Raw genomic sequence first — 16,080 nt, forward strand, 5'->3', positions numbered from 1 at the left:
CTCTAGTATTTTTTATTTCCTTTAAATTTGGAATACATCATAGGTTTCTTTTGTATAGATCTCCGATTAGTTACATTTTCTTATTTAATTAACTAATAATTTAATTTATTCCGGGCCTTCTTACTTTGAATCACAATTTCAGATTTTCTTTATTCAGTGTTAAACTTAGATTACCGTAACTGCTCAAATCATCCAAGTTCTTACTACTCACATCAACACTAATTTTCTTTCACCTCCCCCCTCCCGATCCCCTATATCTTCCGGTGGTGTTCATTTGGTATGCAATACTAGTTCGGCCACTACCCTTTTTTCCACAAGAAACCGGACTTGGACTGACTTGAGGCCGCGTCCCCCACCTTGCTCCGTAAAACGAAAACGAAACTCTTCAAATGTTTTATATCTCGCTTTTAATTTGATACTAATAAAACTTATTTAATAAGCCTTTATGGATGAAATATTTATTATGATGCTGTTATTTGAAAGAATTGATTTGAAAAAATTGATAAATTTCACGGGATTTCACGGAAATCTTCAAATTTCACGAATTTCACGCTGTCCGCGAAATCTTGAAAATTCACTTACCCTATATATCATCATTGATCGAAAGGCACACTGACGTTTGGATTGACGTTTTTATCGTAGTACAAATTGTTTATGAGCAGTTCTCTCAGATTTCGGTCATTCGATTTTTTTGTATTTTTTAATCAGACTGAAACTTTTTTTGGTGCCTTCGGTATGCTCAAAGAAGCCATTTTGCATCATTAGTTTGTCCATATAATTTTCCATACAATTTTGGCAGCTGTCCATACAAAAACGATGTATGAAAATTCAAAAATCTTTATCTTTTGAAGGAATTTTTTGATCGATTTGGTGATTTGGTGATTTGTCACTTAAACTTAATTTGCAAAACACTATTTTTATGTATGTTTTAGAGGATATAAAATGCCAACTTTTCAGAAATTTCCAGGTTGTCCAAAAAATCTTTGACCGAGTTATGATTTTTTAATCAATACTAATTTAAAAAAAATCGAAATTTGGTCGCGAAAATTTTTCAACTTCATTTTTCAATGTAAAATCAAGTTTTCAATCAAAAAGTACTTGAGTGAAATTTTTAAGAAACTTTTTTGAAAATAGTCGCAGTTTGCAACTAATGATGCAAAATGGCTTCTTTGGGCATACTGAAGGCACCAAAAAAAGTTTCAGTCGGATTAAAAAATACTAAAATTAAAATTCTAAAAAAGACCGATTTCGTAGAGAATTGCTCTTTTATAACACATCAAAATCCGCGAGTGTTTTGTGATGAAAAAGACCTTCCCATAACTTCGTAGCTCGGAAGGCTCGTCGACGGGTTTATGTTACAGTGGACTCTCTATGTGTCGATATTGAAGGGACCGACGAGAGCGGGAGGTATCAAATTATGAAACGAAGGGACTTGAAGGGACTGCAAAATTTATTGACAGCTGGGGCAGAAGTTCGTCAGCCAGAGAGTCGACAGTATTAAAGTTCTCCCCATAGCATCGTAGCTCGGGAGGCAGCGAAAACACAATACCTTATCCTACTAACATAAAGAAAAGAAGCATATTTAAAAACATCGGCAAAGTCACATATCACAAGTCAAATTTCCTACTATAAAGTTTTCTTAATTTTTAAGAGTTCTTCTTTCCTAATGGTTTGATACACGGAGAAAAAAGAGTTCCCAAAATCGTGAACTTTCGTTCATGAAATTGGGAACCACGAACAAAGTGTTCAAATGCCATGGTACGAATTTGAACACTTTGTTCGTTATTCCCAATTTCATGAACGGGTGGAGTGCTGGCAGCACTGAACGAAGTAGATCGGTCGTCTCGTTGCTCCGCGGATTTTTCGTGTTTTTCAGTGTATAATGCGTCAATCAGCTTTGAATGTATATGCAACTGTTAATTCGAGATGTGCCGTATCGGTTTTAAGTGAAGTTTATGTAAAATTTATGAAATTTCTTCGAAAATAATTGATTTGATTTCATCAACTTAAGTTATTTGTTTTGGTTTGAAGAATTCACGTCGTTTCTTTTCCGCCTGTTGCTTAGAAGAAACGTCAAACGAAAAGCTCTCACGTGGAGCTTTTTCAACGCACTCGGCTGCAGTGTTGATGTGTAGAAAGAAGGAGGAAAGGCAGGGGTGTATTTCGCGTTTGTTTTTCGGTTCTGCGAAGTGTTTGGGGAAAACATGAAGTTACGGAAGTGCCGATGTTGTAAAACGTTGTGGATTTGTGAGATGGGTGGGTTTTGCTACAAACGGTTGATTTTTGCATGAGAGAGGATTAATTTATCAATTGTCAAGCGGGGAAAAAACAAAAATGAAATGTTAGCTAACTCGGTCGGCCTCGTGCTGATATTTGAAGTGACAGTAGATTTTTCGTCGAATTTCGCGGAGTGGTAGTGCTTTTACGGTTCGGCAGGTTGTGAGGAATTCAATTGTGTGCGTTGGCAGCGTCGGCTGAGAAGGGTGCTGTTTTGATAATAGCCAAGCAGGTCTCCGCTGGATGCCGTCACAGTTTTGACGTTTCTTTACCAGAGTTGGTAGAGTTGCTTGAAGGGTCTGTATGTAGTGTACAAAAAATCTGCATCAAAAGCGCAAATTGCGGACGGAAGGCGGAATTTAATTTGGTGAGTTTGTTCCGGTTAGCGCATTTAACTTCGGGACCATCCACAAACTACGTGGACACTTTTTTGGAAATCTCAACCCCCCCCCCCTCGTGGACAATTGTCCATACAAAAAAAAACTTTTTTATATGAAGCGTGGACAATCGCCATACCCCCCCCCCCCCCCCTAAAGTGTCCACGTGGTTTATGGATGGTCCCTTCCTAATAGGCAGATTTCTTTTGGTCAATATTCATTCAGATGACTAAAAAATTACATAAATTGTTTTGTGATTTCAAAAGCCCTTCCTATATCACCGTTGATCGGAAGGTACGGCGTCGGGTAAATTGTTCAATTATCTTTCAAATAATGTGTTAAATTTTCACGGTGAAAACCTCATTTCTATAGAATCGTTTATCGAAAGACACGCTGACATTTAGGTTAGACCACCCCGTAAAAAAATTGACAGTTCTCGGTCTGACGAAACACCCTACGAAATCGGGTAATCAAAAACAACCAACCAGTTGCCGATTTAGTCGGGATGCGTCAGGAGTAAGATTTTTAGTTGCCCTACGAATGGACCGACTAAATTGGGTTGAGTCAGATTTTATTTTTTTCACAGACTAAGTCGGTAAAAAATCGGTTGTTTTTATAACCGATTCCGTCGGCTGATTTCGACAACCGATTTTCCACCAGACGCTTATGTAAAGATTACACAGAAGTCTGTTGCCCGGTCAGCCGATTCGTTGGCCAACGAATCGGCCGAAACCACCCGACTAGACCCGACTAAATTATGTGAATTGTCGGATTTTTTTTTACGGGGCATTAGCGCGCGTTTTGATTCGATTGTGAGAAGCGGGACCTCGCGGTTAATTTGCAACGTGTTTTTCGGAGCCTTATATGTGATTTTTTTTCTTAGGTCCTTCTTTTATAATCGTTGATTGGAAAGCACGCCACCGATTTAGTTCGTTTAAGTTATTATTTTAATTTCATTACAATCGGTTACGTGGTGTCCTGTTTTATTTTTGTTTATATTCGTTGATCGTAATAATTTATTCCAACTAGCTGCTTCAGTATTAACTTATCATACTATCGATTTTATGAAGAGTAAAGCGTATTTTATTTACTTTTTTTGGCATTTGCTCGCGTTATCTAAATTGTTCAAACAGTAAAAATATACTGATAAGTCCAGCCCATAGCACTACTGCTCGGTTGGCACGCGTTCGATTAAAAAAACTTTCTAACTAATCAATAATTTATCTTTCCGCAGCCGGCTGCCTAAGATTTAAATTTTTCAACCGATAAACAAAATGCTCATGGTCACATCACTGCCACTCGTGAATCCTGACCTCATACCCATCTACTAACCCCCTCAAAACTCATGTGATACTTTGTCGGAGAAGCAGTCGATTGGGCGGTCTCTATCACTCAAGTATCGGACTAACATTCCCATCCACTTCCCCGTGACTCTACCACTGGTCGTGGCCGGCGCCGGTATTGATCAGCATGATAGGGGCCTTTGAGAAGTTGCGAAGCGAGGAAAGATAGCACCCACTCATCTTCCACGGCTCGTGGATGTAACTTCTGGAGGTCCTGGTCAATAACGGAGTAGCAACTGCGGGTGGGCACCTATGCTTATGCTTATGCTTATGCTTATGCTTATGCTTATGCTTATTCCCAATTTCATGAACGGGTGTTCACGATTTTGGGAACTCTTTTTTCTCCGTGTATAGATCAAAAATTGCAAATATTTTTCAAAGTTCATGTCAAAAAATAAGGGGACAATATTTTTTTTTCAAAAACTTCAAAATTTTAATGGAAATAGAAGTCTAACCAACTGAAAACAATTAGAAATGCATTTTTCTGCGTTTAAAATCATATTTAGTATGTCTGGAATCGATGAAAAATATTTTCAAGTTTTGTGGAATTTCGATGTACAGCACCGCAAAAAGTTTTTTTTCGGCGAAAAAAAATCTTTTCAATACTTGGATATTTTGAAAACTAATAATGCAAAACAACTGGACAGATGTAAAATGCACTTTATAACCCTTTTTTCATTCAAATGGTAAGACCATGGCTTGTTATTTCAATCCTTATATTTTTTTTATTTTTAAAATAGACGGCGTCCTATCTCGCCCAGCAAAATGAAGTCGACAAAGTAGTCGGTTTTTAGAGAAAAAGTGGAAAACGTGGTCTAAAAATAGCGACGCCATCCCCCTATGGGAAGGACTTGCTTCGAGCGACAGGTAATATTAGGTGATGACCTACGTCAAAATGTCGATTTTAATCTGGGTGGGAAGGGTGATTGCAATGTTTAAAGGGTAGTAGTATTTTATTAAAAACAACCAAAAAAATTTCCACTGCTATTTTTTCATTTCAAGAGTTCACAAAGTTTTGAACCATCCAACATCAATTAAAAACACTCGCTTTCAATTCAAGTACCAATCCCAATCTCGAACCCGGGATTACTTTGAAAGAGAATAATTTTAATTTGCTTCCCATTGCTATCAATTTGCGTTCCTTGAAGTTGAGACATCAGAAGTTGGCCTTTTTCCCACATTTACATGTTTTTCGGCAAATGGGAGATGTGGGAAATCCTTCGAAGTGTTTGTATGTGTGCACTTGAAAGTGTGTGTGTCTTCATTGAATATTCCGTTTGTGCGTACTCCATGGACTCATCTTCTGTCCTCTCTGTATGTGTGTGTGTTCGTACGCATTAAAACGCAAACTTTATGCAAATGAATCGCTTTCTGGGGAGCACACTTAATTAATTAGGAGTGCTCTTGGCAAAAAGCTTTTTCGCCATTGCGTGTGTGTGTGTGTTTGTGTTCGCTCCTCTGGATTGCATTTCCCACCCACACACACACTCTCGCCTCTCGGTGATCCGGATTCCGGTAGCCGAGGATGCCGGTTCCTCCTTTGGATTAGTCCCCGAAAACGAGCCAATATTTAATTTACGAGGACTAATGAAAGCAATCAAGCCGCCAATAAAATCATCGCAAATATGCAGCAGCAGCGAGCACACGTGCATTTGACGCCCGCGATGCGAACTCAGGTGTGCGAAAGCCATGGCTCTATGGCATTCCGATTCGTTGAGAGTTGAAGCGATTGTGGGAGAGCTTTTTTGAATTTTGAAAATACACTTTTTTTCGAAGTTTTACAATTTTTGAACATTTTCAAATAAATTTTATTAAAAAAATCTCTCAAGTTTTTTTCAAGAGGTTTAATGTTATTTTTCTGGTCACCCTAATGCGCACGGTGCGCACCTGGCAAAACGCAATCGAAATTCAATCCTTTTCGAGGACATCCACTCGGCGGGACTTTAATGACATGATCTGCAATTCATTTGCGCCTCCCCCGCCAACAGGCTGCTCATCCGTTTTGTTCTTTCAACAATATTAGCGCAACTGTGTGGAGGTTGATCCAATTCGTGATGAACAGCGGCATGGCATGCAATCCATTTTTTTTTACTAAATCGGATATCTTTATGCGATTGTCTAATGAGTGTGTTTAAGTTATACTTTCATCGCGTGTCATTGCGGTTCATTTGATGTTTGTGAGTTGTGGAAAGTGATTTCTACCAATAATTGTAGAATTTGTATAGTTCATAAAGTTTTGTAATGAAAATGCCATTATTTGCAAGCGAACTCATTTTTTTAATATCTAAGAGATGCAGTCCTCTAGTCAACTTTTAAAGTCTAAAACGTCACATTAAAATGCTATTTGTACTCTCATCAGCGAATACCAGTCAAAACACCTGCCGTCGTGCACTTTTAAACGCCCCCACAATTCGCGTACGTTTTTCGCGCCATCATCACCATCATCGCACACACGCCACGCACCTGTCAATAAAATCAACACTCGACAAGTTTAATGCTCTGTGTTGCGATAGCTACTCTGAATGCAAGGTTTTATCAACGTTCTGGATGGCTTGACTCTTGAGAGTAGTGTGATCCACCTTAATTTATTACTGACCTGTGCAATTTATCAATTTATATAAAGTATTTTTTTTATAAATCAATTATTTTTAAGGAGGCCAACAAAAATTGCATGTTTTAAAATATATTTCTTAAAACGCCAGTTCATTGTAAACACCTTAATTTAAAACAAAATGCAAGCTTTAAAAAAAGCTTTTTGAGCTATATTTACCAAGATACACAAGGTTTAAGGTGACATAGGACGCCAGTTCTTGGATAACTTATGTTCAACTTAAATCAATTTCTGAACTCGACAGGTTAGTTGCTACCGACCTATTTGGCGGCAGCAAAAAAAGAAAAGCAGAACTTCGTAAGTTACAGAATTTTCCTCAAAGGTGCTCCCAAAACTCGAGACGTGGTGTCAATATGGTGCTGGTTTCCCGTTTCACCTTAAAAGTTATTCTCCCAAACAAAGTAAATTTGATGCATTTTTTTGGGTTTTTCATTCGTAGGTCGATACAAATGTCCATATTCTTATGAAATATACAAAAAAATGTATCTTGAGAGTGGTATTTATGATCAATTTGGTGCCTTCGGCAAAGTTGTAGGTATTGATGAGAACTGCAGCCCAAACTCGGTTATCCGAAGGCCCCGTAAAATGTTCATTTCGGATAATCAAAACTTCGTATAATCAAATCACGAAAAATGTTTTGTTGTTATTGGCTTATTTTTGATTGTAGAACCTAAGTGTGACCCATGAACTACTCTAACGTGATTCATAATTTTTAAATTCAAAATGGCGGTAATGCAATATTGGAAAAATGCATATTTTAATTTATTAGACATGCAAACAAATAAAAAAGTTTAAAAATTTAATTTACAAGCCACGGCCACGGTAACATTTGAATGAAAAAAAGTATTTAATAGTAGTTTATGCAACAAGTTGCAAAAAGAGGATTTTTTCAGCACGAGTCGTACATTTATCCAACGAGGTTCACCGAGTTGGATAAATACGAAGAGTGCTGAAAAAATCAAGTTTTGCAACGAGTTCCATACAACATTTTTTGCAATTCCAAAAAACACACACTGAGTGAAATTTTATGTCAAATTTTCATGTATTTTGTCAATAAATCGTTTAAATAAAAAAAATGTTGAAAAGTGTTACTTTTCAGCATTTATTTTGAAAAGTGTTGCTATTCGATTCTGTTATTTTTGGTACAGAAAAGTAGGCTATTTCGTCGTTCAAGAATGACAGGAAAAGTAAGTAGTTTCACAACGGAATTGCAAAAAAATGCATTATACACCTGTCCTGTTGTTTTGCAATCATTAGTTTCCAAAATACCTAAGTATTGATGAAATTTTTTTTGCCCAAAAAAGTTTTTGCGGTGCTTTACATTGGAATTTCATAGAAATTCAAAATATTTTTAATCCAGCCCAAACGTGCTGAATATGATGAGGCCTATGCAAATGCGTTAAAAAGTGCAAAAAAAGATAAATATTGAAACAACAAGCCATAGTTTCAACATTTGCATGGAAAAGTGTTCTAAAATGCATTTTACACTAGTTCAGTTGTTTTGTAACTTAATTCAATTCGTTTTAAAAAAAATATTTGTCGAACACAAAAATATTATCGAAAAAAACTTTTTGCGATAATAAACATCGAAAATTGAATGGAATTCGGGGGCTGTTTGATGGAATAGGAATAGGCACTTTTCGTTTGTAAATTCGGTTGGGTTTGAAATGATGTTTAATATTTTTGTCCACATTTTCGATATTTTCCAGAAAACAAGTTTTTCTTTTTCTAAAAAACATATCTTTTAAACCAGATTTGACACCATCACGCACTATGACTCAAAGGATGATTTTTTTTTGATTTCTGAAATCAGTCAAAAAACTCGAAAATTGATACACATTTTGGGAATTTAACTTTTAGTCATAAAAATTTGAATAAAAAATGAAAAATTTGTTTTCTTTGTTCCTATTTTTCTAAAAAGTCCTAATCATAAACTACAGTTTTGCCGAAACACCTAATTGATCATAAAATTCCTTCTCAAGATACAGAATTTCATACATTTCATACCCAAAATTGTATTGAGACTTTTATGGAAAAGTTAATGATGCAAAGTGACTTGTTCTGGCATAGGGAATGTATGGATAAAGTTTCATACAAATAAAAAAACAAAGAAAAGTCGATTTCTGAAGTCGTAGAGAACCACTCTACAATAAACATATATTTTAAATGGTGACTTCAATTGAATTTTATCAAAATATACAGCAATTCCCCACGAAAACAGCATGGAAAAAAACAAAAGTGCTCGGATCGGGCTCAAAATTTTTCTGAGGGTTTCCTGGCCGAAATAATTAGACCCGTATTTTTTTGTTTGGCCATTAGGGTGACCTACGCCGTGTTAGGGTGGTCTGAAAAATGGCAATTTTCGTCGATTTTCGCAAAAACCACTTTTTTCGAAAAATCATTACTCCTCGTCATTTCAACCGATTTCAATTGTCTTATACGCAAATGAAAGGTGATAAGTTGGCCTTTCAAAGAAAAATATCAAGAAGTTTCAAAAATCTTGCCTAACATATGAAAAAGGCGTATGAAACATTAAAATGCCGTTTTGACGGTGTCTGGACCAAAGAGCCTATGTCTGGAAATATTTTTATCGGATTCCCCGGACATTTTTACATAACATACTAAAAAATGGGAGGAGTTCATTAACAGGATTCCGAGATATGATTTTTTGAAAATAAAATCCGTGTTTTTCGACGCGCCGCGCGCAAAAACCGGAAAATGACGAAATCGGCAAAAAATCAACTTTTTTCACTAAAACTGCGATAACTTTAAAATTTCAGCGATGACCTATACATGTCTGGATACCAAAAGTTGCGTCTTTTAAATACAAAAATTTTGGTACCATAACATCTATAGGTCATCGCTGAAATTTTAAAGTTATCGCAGTTTTAGTGAAAAAAGTTGATTTTTTGCCAATTTCGTCATTCTCCGGTTTTTGCGCGCGGCGCGTCAAAAAACACGGATTTTATTTTCAAAAACTCATATCTCGAAATCCTGTTAATGAACTCCTCCCATTTTTTGGTATGTTATGTAAAAATGTCCGGGGAATCCGATAAAAATATTTCCAGACATAGGCTCTTTGGTCCAGACACCGCCAAAACGGCATTTTAAAGTTTTAAAGTAACCTGTATTGCGCAATTGAAAACTTTGAATGGCCGTATCTCAAAACAGCCCTATTTATTTTTTAGATTTGACCTCACCATCGTATTCCCCGTCCGATTTTACATAAGAATCACTTATCGACAGAAAGGAATATGTTTCGATCCAGAGATATCGAATTTTAAAGTTTTGAGTATTTGAGATTACCTGTATTTGCTTTATTTGCCGCATCTGCTAGAAGCACTCGGGCGCGCTGATCAATAACTACTACCTGGTTATTTATTGAAATAAGATTTCATCTCAAATAATAATTAGCAAATTAAGCAAAAGTTTAATGTACACCACTGTAGGAAACTGCTGTAAACTCCTAAATTAACAAAAAAAAAATAGTATACGGTGAATTTGTGTGTTAGCACACAGGACAGAGCAAGAACGACACGCAATACATGGAATTCCCGCAAAGCTAGCAGGAAATTGCAATTGATCTTGTAAGTAACGGTACATTATCGTGTTAAAAATTATAAATCAACATGAATAAAACTCTCGTGAAGCATAATTAAGGAGGAGGATTTCTGGAAAGTATTAAACTGAAAAATGTAAGAAAATCACAAAGATTAATCTGATTAAGATCAGATTCAGTGGTGTTGATTTTGACTCCGTCCGAACAATAATCTTTTTTTTTGTTTCGAAATCTTGGAAGACGATACAGCTGCTGTCCACATGTATCAGAAGTATATGGTTTTGTTTTTGAAATTAATTGTACAAGAATTGAAAAAAAAAATATTCAGACGAAACTGGCTCACAATATAAAAATCGATTTAATATGATCATGCTCAATTTTTCAAACCGTAAGGCAGATTTTGGGGTTTTTGTTGAATGGCACTATATCGCTACCGCACATGGCAAAAGCTCTAGAACCCATGAAAATTATTTCATCTACTACAGCCAGCTCTACATTTGTTCTTGCTTGAAATAAAAGAAGAAATAAAAGAAATAATTTGATTAAGTGGGAAGAAATGAAGAATTAGGAAAAATATAAAAATAATAGATAAATAATGATAAATTTTTGAAAATTGTATTCAGAAACTCTATAGCACTTGCAAATAAATATTAAAAGTTCAAATTTTACTTAATATGGTTCAATGACAGTGAGATCAGGAAAAACATTGCATTAAAAATTACCCAATAAATATTCCTTAAACAAAAAATAGATTGTTCAAGGTATTGATTATCTCCAAATCGTATAAAACTAGAAAAATAATTCATCTTACAGAACACCAGGTAATAATTATTGATCAGCACGACTGAGTGTTTCTAGCATATGCGGCGAGTTTAGCTAATTTAGGTAATCTCAAATACTCAAAACTTTAAAATTCGATATCTCTGGAACGAAACATATTCCTTTCTGTCGATAAGTGATTCTTATGTAAAATTGGACGGGGAATACGATGGTGAAGTCAGATTTAAAAAATAAATGGGGCTGTTTTGAGATACGGCCATTTAAAGTTTTCAATTGCGCAATACAGGTAGAAAAAATATTTTAATCTAAATTTTGATCACGGAAATGGATTCTACATCCAATTTCCTTCAAAATTGAGTCTAAGACCGAACCTCTAAGATTTGTGGTTCCTGAGTTATCGTCGTTTGAAGATAGGGGTTTCGCTCAAAAATCGCCAAAAAGTCGATTTTTTGGGAGGGTACAAAAATGGAGGGGGTGGTCCGATTTGGATGAAATTCGGGATTTTTGCATGTTTTGATAGTCTGAACAGCTCTGCCAAATTTGACCAGAATCGGAGATGGTAATTTTCAAATGCTGTTCCGCTTCAGGTGGAATGACCCATATCTAATATTCAATTTCTTTAATTACGTAACGCGATAAATGGGAGATACAAGTTAACAAATTTTCATCTTTTACTCAAAGAATGGACCACACTAACTTTCGTAAGGAACCGCAGGCTCGCCGGCCACGAGATACCAAGTTCTCTCCTTGCGGCCATAAAACGGGCGCTAGTTGGATTGCCGAGCAACCTCATAAACACGTCGTAATCGGCTGCATTTTTGTAGTGCCAGACACATCACCCGCCAATCGATGGGGGTGGACAGGATGTCCCGCAATTCTGACGAGAGTCCCAGCCCCTCTGCCACTTCTCTAATGGATTCACTGTGCAGATTAAAAGAATTGTCTAGATTAGAGATTTTTATGCGCGCGGCGGGTTCAAGTCTCGTAAAATTTGTTGTTTTTTTTTTGCGGATATAAGAGCGAAATTCCCCTTTTTTGTTCTTAAGTAAGATGGATTGGGTGCTTGATTGATTGCTTCAAGGTCGTAAAGTCTGCGCGCCGTCGTAATGGCCGGCGATGATGACTTGTTGATTCTGCTGGCCGCGTCAGGACTCGGGACGATATTTTCGCCACTTGTGGTTGCCGGGTCAGGCCAGGAAGATGACGAGGGGTTCAAGTAATAAATTGCTAATGACACCCCGACTCTCTAATGTGCTGTGCGGTGGATTAAATCGTTCTGCGAATTAATATTCGCTGACCCAGCCTGGCCTGGCCTCGGGTACACCCGGTCAATTAGCTATGTTCAAGTGCATGCTTTCAGGGGGAAAAAAATCTGGTGTTTTATCGGTTTTGTGAATTTGGTGATGGATCACTTGAAAAGCATTTTGCGGATCATCGAGACATTTTATTAAGATAAATTTCAATTAGTCATATAGCTAATCAGTAAACCGGCTGGCAAGTGCAAGTTTCTGTCATCTTTTAAAAGTTGTTTAAAATCAGAAGAAGATAAACACTATAAGAGGACCGCGTGGCGCGGTGGTTAGCGGCTTAGGCTGCCGATCCCTCATGTGCTCAATTCCAGCCCATCTCCTCTGGGTATTTTGTGTTTGTCCCGTTTAGTTAGTAAATTCAGTCTGTAAAGACGGTGTGATGTCTATTATTATTATTACTTCTTATTTCTAAATAAGAAGAAGCAGGGCTGCAGTCTGAATAGCAATAGAGATAGCGCCTTAATAAATTTTGTAAAAAAAATGTGAAATTTTTCAAGGATTTTGAAAATATCCAATTAGTCCAAAATTCTGACTTGATGGGCAATTCTCTATGAAATTGGTCTTTTTTTCTTATTTTTTTTTGTATTTTTTAATCCAACCTAAACATTTTTGATGCTTTCGGTATGCCCAAAGAATTATGCAAAATGATTAGTTTGCCCTTATAATTTTCCATAAAAATTTGACAGCTGTCGTCCATACAAAAATGCTATGTGAAAATTTTAAAATCTTTATTTTTTGAACTTATTTTTTGATCGATATGGTGTCTTCGGCAAAGTTGTAGGTATGGATAAGGACTACACTGAAAAAAATGATGCAAGGTAATTTTTTTTGGTGATTTTTAATTTCACTTTTTGTCACTAATACATAATTTAAAAAAAAAACACAATTTTTTATTTTTTTCATTTTCTGATATGTTTTAGGGGACATAAAATGTCAACTTTTAATGAAAATTGAAGTTTAATCAACTGAAACCCAGTTTAAATGCATTTTCCCGCGTGCGTTTAATTTAGCATGTTTGAACTCCTTTAAAAACATTTAAAATTTTCATGAAATACCAATGTACAGTCCCACGAAAAGTTTTTTTTATGCGAAAAAAAATCCGTCCATACCTCGATAATTTTAAAAAAAAAAAATTCTGTATATTTTGCATTTATGAACTTTGTTGATACGACCTTTAGTTACTGAGATATTGCCAAGCAAAGATTAAAAAACAGGAAAATTGATGTTTTCTAAGTCTCACCCAAGCAATGTCGATATCTCAGCAACTAATAGTCCGATTTTCAATGTTAAAACATGTAACATTCGTGAAATTTTTATTTTATTTTTTTGAAATCAAGACTTACGTTTCAAAAAGGTTTATTATTAAATGTTTGCCCTTTTAAAATGTTAGTCTTGATTAAAAAAATAAAAATGCTGTATTCAAAAAAAAAATTACTGGTGTTTCATATTTTTACATTGAAAATCGAAACACAAAAATGAAATCCTTCAAATAAGCCAAATATTTTTAGAATTCTGAAAAAAAAAATATCTTAAAAAAATGTTTAGTCAACTTTTTGTCTTCAGATTTTTTTTTTATTTCAACCTGTCTGCATTAGAAATCCATAACAGATCTATCGATCGATTTTAAATATTACGGTTACGAATTATCAAAAATCATGACTGTCATAAAAACGTAATCAAACATGATTGAGTTTGTTAAGGTGAAGCCGTTGATCATTTTCGAAGAAAATTGATCATCACTATAAAATATTCTGTATTAAATTCAATTTAACGAATTTCAGCACCACAAGGAATCAGCATGTGCCGGTTGTTGCCTTCTAGAAGCCACTGAAAGAATTTTTGATCTAAATCAATTGTGCTTCAAAATTTATATAATTTTGTGTCACAGTCATTGACGTCTTAGTTGGCATTGATTAATGATGATTTCCATAACTTTACAATAATATTAATATTCAATGTTTGGCCCTTTTAAAATGTTAGTCTTAATTTAAAAAAATTCAAAATATTTTTTTCGAAGAGAACGGAAAATTTCACGAATGTTTCATGTTTTAACATTGTTAATCAGACCATTAGTTGCTAAGATATCGTCATTAGAAAAAGGTGGGTTGTTTTGGTGAGATTTAGAAAACTTCAATTTTCGTGTTTGTTTTTCTTAAAGCGGCTCTATCTCAGCAATCCGAGGTCCAATCTTCAATGTCTCTTAGACAATTTTATAGCAAATTTTCTGAAATTTTCAAAACAAATATTTTTAGAAATGGTCACTCATGGTCACTCTTTTAAAAAATTTAAAAACTGCAAATATTTCGCTAAAATCAAACTTTCGGTGGCTATATCTTGAAAACGGAGCCCTTAATCAAAACAATCTGTGAAGTACTTTTCGATTGCAAATTCAATTTTGCATTAAAAAATAATGTCAAACTTGTTTTTGCAGAAATTGCAGAATGAGCCTGTGTGGACATTCCAATTGGATTAAAAGTTCCGTTATCTAAAACGGCTCATATTCGAGAGTATCAGAAGTGAAATTAAATTTTGTGATTAATTCACCTTTGGAGTGCTACTGCTAATATAAGTGTGAATGTGAAGTGAATCGAAGAAAGTTGGAACAGGAAGATTTAAAAAAAATGCAGTTTTGGTGTGCATAATTTTTCTATTGTGAAAGCTTTCAAAACGTGTGCATTGTCGCCACTGTTGAAGGTCAACTGTGTTTAATGCAGTTGCATATGACGGGATTGAGTTACACGACAGCGAGTGAGACAGCACGACAAGTCGTTGGACCTGTCACTATGATCATCAGGACTTCAGCTGAAATTTGGTGAGATCTTTCCAAAACAAACGAATAACAAAATCTGCCTACTAAATACGCGCTGATTTCTCGTCCACGGATAAGAAATCGGAAGTTCTAAATAACGTTTGAATCCGATTGATACAAACGTTCTTTAGGGCGGGGCTTGTCGATTCAAGCTGAAGTACCTCGCGCACGGCTAGCCTGCGTAGAAATGGGTCACCGAAGCTCGGCAGAGCTAACACCCTCCAAATGCCTATGCGAGTTATTTGCATGTATAGAATATTAACCTAAAATACATGGAAACAACTCAATTTGTAAGAAAGGACCGCGTGGTCCCGTTTGGTTGGTTGCACACACACACACACATGTCAAACTTGTTTTTGCATGAAACTTCGATTTTTTCTAAAAGCCATTTTTTTTTTGAAAAATTCATAACTTGGCGGCAGATTTTTTGACCATGTTTCTCTATGGCTCAAAAGTTGGGGATTTTTGTCCCCTAAAACATATAAAAACATCTCGAAAATCAAAAAATACGTATTTTGGGAAATTGAGTTTTAGTGAAAAAAAAGTTGATAAAAAAATCAGCAATTTTTTTCCGTGTACCTATTTTTTCTCAAAAGTCCTCAACAATACCTATAACTTTGCCGAAGACACCAAAAAATTTACTCAAAAGTTACAGCTGTTTGAATATTTACATACCATTTTTGTATGGACAGCAGCCAAAACTGTATGGAGACTTGTATGGGTGAACCAATGACGCAAAATAGCTTATTTGGTCATAGGGAAGGCCCCCACAAAGTTTAAGTCAAATCAAAAAATACAAAAAAATGGTCGAAATCGGCCGATTTCGTAGAGAGTTGCTCATATACTAGTCAGCAATCTTTTTGCAAAATAAAGCTTAATAAATCTTAGTTCTAAATTCTAAAAGAAAACATCTAAGTTTCGTTTCGACAAACGTCTGAAAATCGCACTTTAATCGCTAGACCATCACTCTTAAAGCTTGTGTGTCATTTCGCACACCACATTCAAGTGTCCTTT

The 16,080-nt window shown here is 35.6% G+C and overlaps 1 protein-coding gene across 2 annotated transcripts in view; it reads left to right on the forward strand.

Annotated features, from left to right (window-relative positions):
- The window catches only part of LOC120429160 (S phase cyclin A-associated protein in the endoplasmic reticulum), a 149,950-nt gene that overhangs the window by 29,095 nt on the left and 104,775 nt on the right, over positions 1-16,080 (forward strand). The window lies entirely within an intron of this gene.

The sequence above is a fragment of the Culex pipiens genome, chromosome 2 (genome assembly GCF_016801865.2).
Source record: "Culex pipiens pallens isolate TS chromosome 2, TS_CPP_V2, whole genome shotgun sequence".
NCBI classification, from domain to species: domain Eukaryota; kingdom Metazoa; phylum Arthropoda; class Insecta; order Diptera; family Culicidae; genus Culex; species Culex pipiens.